Genomic DNA, 12,133 nt, shown 5'->3' with positions numbered 1-12,133 from the left:
TTAACTGGCTCCCGGACAGGGAGTACATTGACCAAATGAAGATGTGTTCAGTAATATTTACGGAGTCACACAATGTTAAGGATATGAAAAAAAAATCAGCAGTTAATGTATAATGTTTGAAGTATATATGTATATGATATTTACATTGTTAAGGCTAAGAAAAAAATCAACATTCAGTGTGCAATATTGGAAGTTTATGTGATATTTACGTAGTTATACATTACTAAGCCTTAAGGAAAGGATATTGTTAACATACAGTGTGCAATGCTGAAAGTATATTGATGAAGTAAAGATGTGTTCTGCAATACATAGGTAGTTTTAATACAAATAATACGTAAAGGGACTTTGTGTGTGTGTGTGTGTGTGTGTGTGTGTGTGTGTGTGTGATTCACCTTGGTCTTTGGATCACGTGTTGGACTTGTGATCGACAGCTATTTCCCTCCCGAAAGAGAGCTCAGAGCTCGTATGACCGATCTATGGGTAATGCTATGACCTTACACGCACACACACACACAACTCCCCGCCCACGAGAGTTGGAGTGACGACTTGAAGCGCAGCGATACTGAATTGATTTCAGCCCTGGGCAGGATTCGAACCAGGCACCGCCAGCACCCCCGTGCTGACAGTCTGAGACTCTACCAACCGTGCCACCGAGTCGTGGTGTGTGCGTGTGCGCGCGCGCGTGTGTGTGTGTACTTTAATACTGAGTTTTTTGCCTTATTCACCTAGATATATTCGTTTAGTGTGTATGTAGTGTAACTGCAAGTCAAGCCTTAACGTTACATTTAACACTTTTATCGAAATTGCGTAACGTTAGGGTGTGTGAGAAGCGACTGAGTTTAAAAGGTAAGCGTTTATTGCAAAATGTTAAGAAACAATGATGCACATGCTGCGACCGAACTCACCATAAAACCACTGCATTCAAATTAATGAAAAGTTTCGTTTGCACACAACCTACAAATATCCTAAATTCTACCCATTATTCACGAAATTACTCTTATTTCGTTACTAATCATCGAATATAAGATTAATGATGTCTTCTATCATCACTGAATACTGACCATTTGGAGAAAATGCAACCAAGGGTGAGAATAAACGCGAAAGAGGGAGCGGAGGGCGAACTGCTTCCGCTGGAGATTGTTTATCTTGAACAGGATCGAACTCTTCAACACACGTTCCTCCCAACCAAATGGCACATTAGCACTTTTCAGTGGCGTACGTGCATGACAAGAACCACTGCTGTAAAATAGTTAGTGTACTCATCCACAACCAGATCAGGATCTGTAATAAATTTATTGAGCTCAGTTTATTTAGGCCATAAAATAAATGCTGATCATACCCACCCGCCTATAAAAATACACCCGACCAAATTATTTTCCTATTTCTTATTTAAAATATTATGTATCTACCAGCAATCCTTGGTATCTTATTTAAAAGATTAATTATGTATCTACCAGCAATCCTTGGTATCTTATAGCAGTCTTAAAGGGTCGATGCAGAAACTGACTTTGCTACTTCATGGTTCAAGGCAACTTTGAAATCCGTGTTGTTTCTAATTTCTCTATTTCAATAGTCATTCGCATCTTTTCTTGAAATCATATTGTAATACGTTATAAACCTTCATTTTACTCCTTTATCTCAGTCATTTAAGAACTCCAGTTCGCCTTAATTTCTTATTGCAAGGGCATTTTTTATGTGAATGCTGATAAGTGCCATCAAATTACATAAAAAAAAGCCTCTCTCCCGACTACTTTTAAAAAATTGAAAGAAAGATCACCAAATTATCTTTTATGTGACCCTAAGTTATCAAATACACGTACAGATTTCATGATTAAGATTATACAAACCACAACCATGATTTTTGTCCCTCCTCGTGGTGAACGGGGTACACATGAACCAAGGGCTGCAGAGGATAAAGAAGGCTGAAAACCCCGTGACGTACAAGATCCGACACCCAAGTGCAACCACCGATTCTCGACTTATCGGCGGTGTTGCCACATTTCATCATAATTTGAACGACAATAAGACAAACGTCTTCAGGGCCCTAATTTGACAGATTTTTTTCCTTATCTCTTCATTTTATTACTTATTCATCTATTTGTTTACATAGCACAGTAAACTTCTTTATTTGAATTTTTCATAATCTAGTTTTGGAAGGTGGAGTAAATAATGTTGCAATTCTTCGCAAATACAATACACTTGAGTACTTTTAAAATTAAAGAGGAACCGATAGGGTAAAAATATCCATAAACTGGGCTGGGCTGGAAACATTTAATAATAATGATATAATAACAGCAGATAAATTCAATGCCTATTTTCTTTTCAACCCTGCCCTTATTACGCAGTCTCACAATAAAAGTCAGCACCCTGTGAAACGCATTTCAAATTCTGCGCCATTTAAAATTTGGTTGATGACGTCAATCCTAGAACGACCGTTGGGGGGTGTTGTTATATTTTCTTCTTCTTGACGCTTCCTAATAAGACATAAATAAATAAACTAATGTTTTTTCTATAAATAGTACTGTCTCGTTTAGGTAATTAAAACATATGAACAAAACAACTGATAGAGTTATTCAGAGTTGGAACTAATGTGTTACTTTATTTGGGCCACTCTACCAAAGTAGTTTTCATTAATGAACAGATGAAGAAACACTTGGGCTGCATTCTGATGTTCTCTGTATGGCAGAACTGTTACTAAAAATCTCCACCTCCCCATTCTCCTTTCTCTCTCTTTCTGTGTTTCAAATTTCGAAATCTTATGGTCATGATGTTACGGAAAACCTGGGTATATCTCACTTGGGTGGCTGCCCCAGGCTATGAGTTTGACCAAGAGTACCACATAAACGAACAGACACAAATGCTGGCACGCCAGTCCACCAAATGTAAAAGAAGAAATTCCAAATGTAGTGTGCGGAATTGAGTGCCATCCGCATTTTTTTTTTTTTTTTTTTTTTTTTTTTTTTTTTTTAGATGTACTGATTATCACCGCAGATTAAGGACAGCAACATGGCAGTCATAGGAAGATACCTGGATGGTGTGCGTGTCGGAAATCAACTAAGTGACATGTGTCAATAACAATCAAGTAAAAGGCGTGTGCGTCAATCAGGATGAGAGAAGTGCAGTGCAACGGCACAGTCCAGCAGAGATTTACATTGATTTACACGTTCATATCAAGCATGTATGTAAACCTCACATCCACAGCTCTAGGACTGGGTATGCATTAGCTAAGATTAGATAAATGAGGGAATTAATAATGTCGCATAACATTGAGAAGCCAATTTTTGTTCTCCCCGTTTTCTGTAACACGTCTTCCGCAGTCTACGTACACTAAAGGCACCCCTTTCTCCCTCTCCCTCTCTCTCTCATTTCTGCAATTCCTTCTGTTCTGTTTACACTGTTTTATGTATCATTCAAAATTTCGGTGAAGGCTTGTTATCATTTTACAGTATGTTTGCTGAAAGCTTAGGTAGGTTTTATCCAAAGAAATACAGAACTATTCCAACTGCCTAAAATCATAAATAAATTGCAACTACAACTAGATTTATGGCGGCGTGTACTGTGTTGCGATGATTGTCACAAAATATAATTATGTTGACGATGCGTTTTGTATGGCGTGTATGACTGCATCTAGTATAGATGAAGTGTGTACTTCATTATAGTCTTGGGTCACGTGACAGACTCGTAATCAACGGGTATTACCTTTCCAAATGAGAGAAACCAGGTACGTTAACACGCACACCAGCTCACTGCCCAAAGGAGTCGGTGCGACATGCGCTGCTCCGATGATTTTCAGGGTTGATCGGGGACCGAACTCGGACCACTCTGTTAACAAACCAAGTTGGTATCACTGCACCAGCAAGCCGTGTGTGTGTGTGTGTGTGTGTATGTGTGTGCATGCATTCATCCCTGTTTTCTTCTGGATCACGAAAACAAAAATAGAGTGAATGTGACACCAGATCAGAGCTAGCAAGGCTCGTGGGTGCCACAATTTGCCAGAAGCGCTTGCAGACGTTGCACGAAACCTAATTTTCTGATTCCTTTTCTAGCTGCCGTCTTGGGTAATTTAAACCAAGAGCCATCCTATTTCGAGAAGAATGGTGCCAACAACAATAAATCTAGTCTGTGTTACTTGTGTATGGTTGTCCTGAAAATTGCTGAAAATAAAAACGAATAAAACTAGATTAATAAATAAACTAAAAAAAAAAAAAATTACACAACAGCTGCAAATATTGGTCCTGTCAGGCTGTAAAGATATTGTTGGTTGCATGTCTGAAGATAAGGTTGAGGAATTGAACATTATACTATTCTCAAATTATATCTAGCAGTAAATACGTAATCTATCAAAAATATGAAATATCAAATACCGTCATAGAGCAATAAAGACATGAGAGAAAAGCCATGTAACAATTCGTGTTTGTGTATTGTTATATGTAAATAACACTGATTTTTTTTCGGACAAGTATTTGAAATATATGTTCATGGGTGACAATTATATCTGTCCCCGTGTAGTTACCTAAGCACAATATATGGAGTTGTAGTTGCGATAATGGCGTCCTGTCTGTGTATCTCCATTTGTCAAACTTTTTTTCTTATTGCAATATTCTACTTTGTATCATCTATTTGTTTATCTATTTTAATTTCTCGTGTCTTCATTTCTCATGTTTCCGGGCGTTCAGGTGTCAGCTACTATAATTGTTTGTTTGGTCATTTCTTTGCACGTTTTGAAATGTGTATCTATGTCATTTGTTCAACTTTGTTTGTCGACGTATTCGCATACGCTATTCCTGTTGCCCTGGATTTTATGTGTTTGTTGCCTGGCTAGTTAGTTTGCATTGTAATGCGCGTTTTCATTTCAAATCTCCACATCTTCCTAACCTATTATTTATTTTTATCTATTTACAAATACTTATCAATATTTCCATTAATTTGTTTACTTATCTAATTCAATATTATCTTGTCAACTTATTTATTCATTTATTTATTTGTCTATTAATTGATCTGCTTATCTATTCATTTCCTTATTTATTTATTTGTTTATTTACTTGTTTGTTACTTTCGCAAGTATACAGGTATATGATTCAAGTTATCCGGCAAAATAGTGAAAGCAAAACAGTATGACCATTTCAGTATCATGTAGTGATGCACCTCTATTGCCGGGGTTTAATTTAACGAAGTTGCCGTGAGAGTGCGTCGTATTTTATCGAGCTGCTGTTGATTGTAAAAAAAAAAATCAAGGCTTTTCAGAAAATATCTCAACAGTGTGTCCCATGTTATTAAGTTAGATTAACTTATTATTCACTTTTTGATACATGACGGGAAGGCGGTTTTGCATTGGCAGGGATCCAAATCCAGAACATTGTAATCAAACTCAACGACAACAGATGAAATTGCGCCAAGCGAAATGTATGACATTTTCAAGGTAACATACGACAGTTCCAAGGTAACGCTCCCTTTCTCTTTCGAAATGCCAAGCAACACGACTCGAGTGTTTGCATTGGTTTTCATACAGTTATTCTGGATCGCTGTGACGGACGTGTTTATACATAGTCATCCATAAATGACTAGGATAAGGGAACACAGCATGTGCGTGATAGTTGCTGTCAACATTTCTCTCGCTTTGTCTGTCTGTCTCCCCGTTTCTATATATATATATATATATATATATATATATATATATATATATATATATATATATATATATATATATATATATATATATTGATTAAAGTTCACAGCAGCTTCTGCGTTCACGACTTTTTTGCTGAGTAATTCTACATCTCTGACGATGGAATGGTGAGCAATGGGTAGCTCCCATAAAAGTTGTCCGAAAGACATAGAAAGTTCTTGTAGACGAAGAACACTTTATTATAACAAGCTTTCGACCTACATAGGTCATCTTCAGGTTCTATTACAGGTAAAGAAGGGAACAGTTTATATATGGAACTAAGGAACAGAATGGGAGAAAAGGAGGAACATACATATACATATATATACATACATATACATACATATACATATATATATATATATATATATATATATATACATTCATATACATATACATATATATACATTCATATACATATATATACATTCATATACATACATATACATATATATACATACATATACATTTGTATACATAAGTATACATATATATGTATATATATACATACATATATATATATATACATACATATATATGTATATATATACATATATATATATATATATATATATATATATATAGATAGATATAGATATATATATATAAATATAAATATATATATATACGGAGCGCCAAGAAGAAATTAAACCGAAGTACCTATCCTAATTTCTTTTGTACAATGTATATATGATCATGATTTGTAGATTCAAAATAAGATTACCAGAATATGCCTAAAGCATAGGCGAAACGTCGTAAGTAATGCATTTTTCATTTCCAAAATCACTATGGTTTCATTTGGTGATATTGTGTTCTCCCTCCCACAGAAAAGAAAATAGCGAGAAAGATAGAAAGCTTAAGGAAGAATATTTCCAATGCTGAGTATGCTGTATTATTTAATAGAAAATGTATCCAAGAAAACCTACTCCCCAAATTCACTATTATATATATATATATATATATATATATATATATATATATATATATATGTATATATATATATATATATATATATATATATATATATATATATATATATGTGTGTGTGTGTGTGTTTCTATGTCTCCCAGTCTGCCTCTGTTTAATTCTCGTTTCCTCTCTCGTCGCTTCTTATACGCAGCCTGTTTCAGGCCCACCTTCGTAACTGGAATTCCAACTCCTGTTTCTGATAATTCACTTTATTAATGATTGAATTGTTTTCTGACCCTTTACGTGTCAGGAATTTGTGTTCAGTTCTTATGTGATGGTGCAACAAAATGTTGCAATGTGCAAATGCACAGTATGCTCCACGAAATAATAAAACTACATCTCCATACTTTGTAACAAAACTTAATGATTGAATGATGTTTGGTGGCGTAAATAATCGACTGATCAATTATTCAACTTTTACATTTGACATTTGAGAATGATGTTATTCAATTTTTCAAGGAGCAGCTCTGTAAGCCAAGTCGGCGTTTGATAACATATGTAAATTTGTTGTTTGTGATTTACATTTAGTTTAGAGGTGTTGAGACAAACGAGGTGGCGTTTTGTTGTTTCATTCTCTCCGCATAGTAGACTGGACTCTGGACACCGGGATCGGTGTGTGTGGAAGGGGAAGAGGCGTCTGCAAGAAAATGAAAAGATAGTAGTGTATCAAAGTCGGCTATTGCCAATAAGCGCAATTTCAGGGCGTATAGCATTGCGTGAGGAAAACTCAGGCGGTTGCCAATGGTCATGCCCATCGTGGCTATTGCCACAACAGAGAGTTATATGCAATTTATTTTCTATCTACGTCTATTTTATGTCTGCAATGTACAATGCATGAACTGAGTATGGACACAGGTGTCCAGCCGCTCGGCCCTTTTGACCGCGTGAGGTCAGACGCGCTTGGCCCAAATTATTATTATTATTATTATTATTATTATTATTATTATTATTATTATTATTATTATTATTATTATTATTATTATTATTATTATTATTATTATTATTATTATTATTATTATTGTTATCATTTTCGATATATGCTACTTTCACGCTGAGTGTCATTTGTCCAGTGGTTTAGTTCGCCTTCTGGGTTGGGTCTTTCATTGATTTGATTATATTTATTCATATATCTATCTATTTATTTATTTATATATTTGTTTGCCTATCTGTTCAGTTATTTACTCAATCATTCATTTTTTTACTTATCTAATTGATTTTCATCCAGCTACATATTTATATATTCATTTGTTCATTGATATGTCAATTAGTTTATTCTATATTTTGTCGCCAACAATAATTAATCAGCACTTCTGTCCTCGGGAATCCTACCCCGCCGAAGAAGTACACCAGAGTCAGAGTGAGTAAAAGAGATTTTTTAAAAGAGGACAGCAGAATGGTAGGATAGCAGAATTTAAAGCTAATCAGTATTTTTTCTCAAGAGGAGATAATTTTGCAATACAATGCTGAGTGACTCGCTCCGCAATGTCACTTAAGCCCGCCAGAATATCGACTCCATTGCAGGACCCAATACTCCCTGGATCAAGACGACGCCAAGTATTCGCCCGTCTTTGCAATTCCAGCGATACAGAAAGTCGTGATGTAATAACTTTATATTATTGCTAAGGGTATGCAGCTCATTCAAGTTCCCTTACCACATTTTTTGGTCTAAACTCTGAATCATATCATCGCCATGATCGATCTCTAACTGACGAGTGGATTCTTCCGACACCTGGTGCAATGCAGCGATACTGCAGAAAATTGTATTATTATTGCTGTCATTAAACTCGCTTGCTTTTTGCTATGGTTATGTGGGGGGGGATTCGTTTTATCACCGATGTCTCTTCCTTTTTAATTCAAGAAAGGAAATACTCGCAGTTATATTTTAAATAGATTAACGCTCCCCCAAGTAGCCTTGAAAGATTCAAGGAAGTGCTTCTTGTACACTCCTCGTCTATCTCTGTGTGAGCCAAACTGGCCCAGAGAACTGGTGCAATAAAAGAAGATAAAAAATCGCATGACTTGCAGAGTTCTGTGCTAGATATTCTCTCGATACACAACTGCAGAATTGGAGAATTTTGTCCAGTTTTCTCGTGGTCTGGAAATTCTATTTCAAGAAGTTTGGTCACGGATATGGAGTGGTAGTCTGGTGATCTACTGACTGGACTCCGTTCGAACAGACGCTTTTTCAGAAACAGGTGTGGAACTGCATCGTTTCGGAAGCGTATGTACTTTATTGAAGTATACAATGATCAAACTTTGGTTTAGCTTCATCCATGTTGTCCGTCTGGAGTTCTAATTCATCTCACAAATAAACTGTAATCATGAACGTTCTTCAACTATTTCGTCTTTCTAAGTTTCTTGCTGTGTCCTCTTGCTAATATAAATCATCCCATACTAGTAGATCCCCTTTGTCAATCTTCTCCACACCTTTCAATATTCTAAGAATAGCAGTTCAGTCCCCATTTTTCTCTCTCACTTAGTCCCCATATCGAGTATTGGCTGCTGCTGCTGCATGGGTTGTCTGCAGTCAATATTTTAGGATTTTTAGTGACATATAATAAGGAAGGAAGGGTTGGAAGAGGTGGTGATGACGGGAATGGTGGAGGGAAGGAGAGCAAGAGGAAAGCAGAGGGAGAAGTATATGGACGGGCTAATGAGGGCGACGGGAAAACAACTCAAAGCAGCACAGATGTTGCAAGTAACTAGGGAGGGACCGTGAACGGTGGCGCTCCATGGTTGCCGAAGTCCAAGAGGATATGGCACGACGGTAAGGTAAGGTGATATCCCTGCGGACCAGTCATGCAGCATTCTTTTATGATCGGATATTTCCAATCAAAGAGGAAGGATAATTATATCTTAAATATTTTCTACCCTCCTGAAATATATCCTTTACCTCCTTAATGACTCCATCTCATCAGTGCAATATTGTTTCCATGAATGTAGGTGCTGACGAAATACATGATGCCCCTTACGAATGGAATGATGGTACCAGGTACGGTCGACGCAATATCAACACTTTTTTCGGCCAGGATGGAGGGATCATTTTAGTTTCCGCCATTTCAATTCTCTCTCTGCTATTCTTCCATAACAGTTTCAGAGGCAGTGTATCTTGGTGCGCGGCAACAATGTTTCAGAGACAGTGTATCTTGGTATGTGGCACCATTGTTTCGGATACAGTGCATCACCAAACATATTCTCTGTGTTACCCAAACTGGCCAAGAGAACGGGGGCAATAAAATAAGTTTGTCCACTAAACCTTCTTTGATACATGGTGTAGAAAAATGTGTGACTTTTTTTCTGGACTGATGTTAGAATAAAATGTGTCGTGTGGCAACTTACGACTGATGTAATACATTTTTATATCAAAGAGGTGGGGGGAAGTTCTCGGGGACAGATGGCTGTTCAAACCGATCATTAGACCATTCTATTCCACTTTCAACTTTCAGCTCATTAGAATCGTTCGATTTGGGGAGAACAAAAATATATGAATTGTGGTGGAGGGGTTGAGTAAGAACCCCATTGCCTCCCTGGCTCCTCCCTCCTCACCCTCCCAGTGCTAGGCGGCCGCTTCGTCACTCATACGTTCACAAGTTTTCGCCAATAATATATACTGTTTACACATGTTGTCATGAACAACTGCCAGAAGTTCAGCCAGGAATGAACAGATAACAAACGCGAACGTAGATATTTGTAGTATTACTTTTCATTTGTGACAGAGTGCGTTAAAGTAACAAACTTTGTTAGCAAAGACTTGAGAACGCTCATGGCTGGTTAGAGGACCCCTATACCTTTGCATATAGCTGTTTAACAAAGATCAAGCGAGTTACATAGCTGGGAAACGAACGGCACTCCTCACCAAGCTAAAATGTCATCTTACTGAAGGAGTTGGATCAACATTTCCCAAACTGGGGGGAAATTTTCCCCCTAGGGGGAAATTTGAAGCTACCAGTGGGGAAATAATTACAATGCCTGAAAGTATTCCTCTTGTAGATGGGAGATGTAGTGTACTATGTATCTACATGTTCATCAGTATATTTGTACATTTTAAAAATAGATTAGTAAATAGTCATAGTGTGTTTTGCCATGAAGGGGGAACTCTAGAAAGTTGAGCTGGTTGTAAGAGGAAATGACAGAGAAAAGCTTGGGAATCAATGAGTCAGATAGCATAGCCATATGCAGTTCATACTAAACATCTGCTTATAGATGAGATCAAAACAACAAATGACAATAAAAAGGCAAGATTTATGCATGAGCGTCCATAACATTGTAGCACATACATTCGCACAAACATTTATACATGGATAAGTACGTACATACATATATACACATACCTACATACGTGCATACATAGATACGTACAGTACATGCGTATATACATACATACGCACATTCATACATATACATACATAGATACATACATACATACATATATACCATGCATATGTTACGCACGTTCGACCGATTTGTGCTATCGATCGATCGCTCTGCGCATTCGAGAAATATAATTAAATGAATAATGATCAATTATTTACAAAACTATGACAAGTAATTAATAACTAAGATTTACTAATCGGTAATGCATATTTTTATTACGATATGTAGTTCTCGACTCATTTATTCTTTGTGTGCTGTGATAGCGGAACGATCGAGCACAAATAATTGTCACAGTACCGGGAATTATTGATGAGGGGGAAAATGTTCACTGACGTTTTTAATGAATAAGAACGTGATAGATTATAGTAAAAATATACATTACTGATTAAATGATGGTTATTTAATTTCTAGTCATCGTTTTCTAGAGAATTGAACATTACCCACTCAATCATGTCACTCGAATGTGTAGCGCCATTGATCCAGCCCGTAATATACATACAATATATACATACATACAAACATTTATGCATACATATACCAAAAATCCCACTTTTTTCCTCTTTTTAAAGGGTAACTACTTTGTAAATAAAAGGTGTCCAGTTTTACCTGACTTAGTTTTGATACTTCCCAAAATCAACAAATTATAATGATACAATTCAAGTTACGTAAAACCATGTAACATATCACTATCATTAATATTTTTATGACGCAGTTAAGCCGAGATGAAAAAAACAGCTGTATTACGTTATAGAACTCATTGTTTACAAACCTTGTGGCATTTAAGAGGCATTGTGAGAACGTGATGCAGTATTTTGTGTAGGAGCAGAGTGTAAAAATATTGAATGCCTCTTCTGAGTGCCCGAAGACAGTGTTGCCGAACCAACATGCACACGGGTACACCGGCGATGCACCAATACGAAAACATCTTTAGAGATATTCCTGTTCAAATTGATAGCCCATAACTAAGCCGTCTATCCACACGTCTTGGCTGTTGTCAGAGATGTTGAGGAAGTCTAGACTACTCTCAAAAGGCGACGAAAAACTCTCAACAATCTGTTTTGCTACCGGACGCTTGGGTTCGTGTACAGCTCATGACGTCATTGGAACTAATACCGAGAAATGGCG

Source organism: Oratosquilla oratoria, chromosome 7 (genome assembly GCF_046742065.1).
Source record: "Oratosquilla oratoria isolate Oo_2021 chromosome 7, ASM4674206v1, whole genome shotgun sequence".
Classification (NCBI taxonomy): domain Eukaryota; kingdom Metazoa; phylum Arthropoda; class Malacostraca; order Stomatopoda; family Squillidae; genus Oratosquilla; species Oratosquilla oratoria.
Note: the sequence above shows the minus strand (reverse complement) of the source record.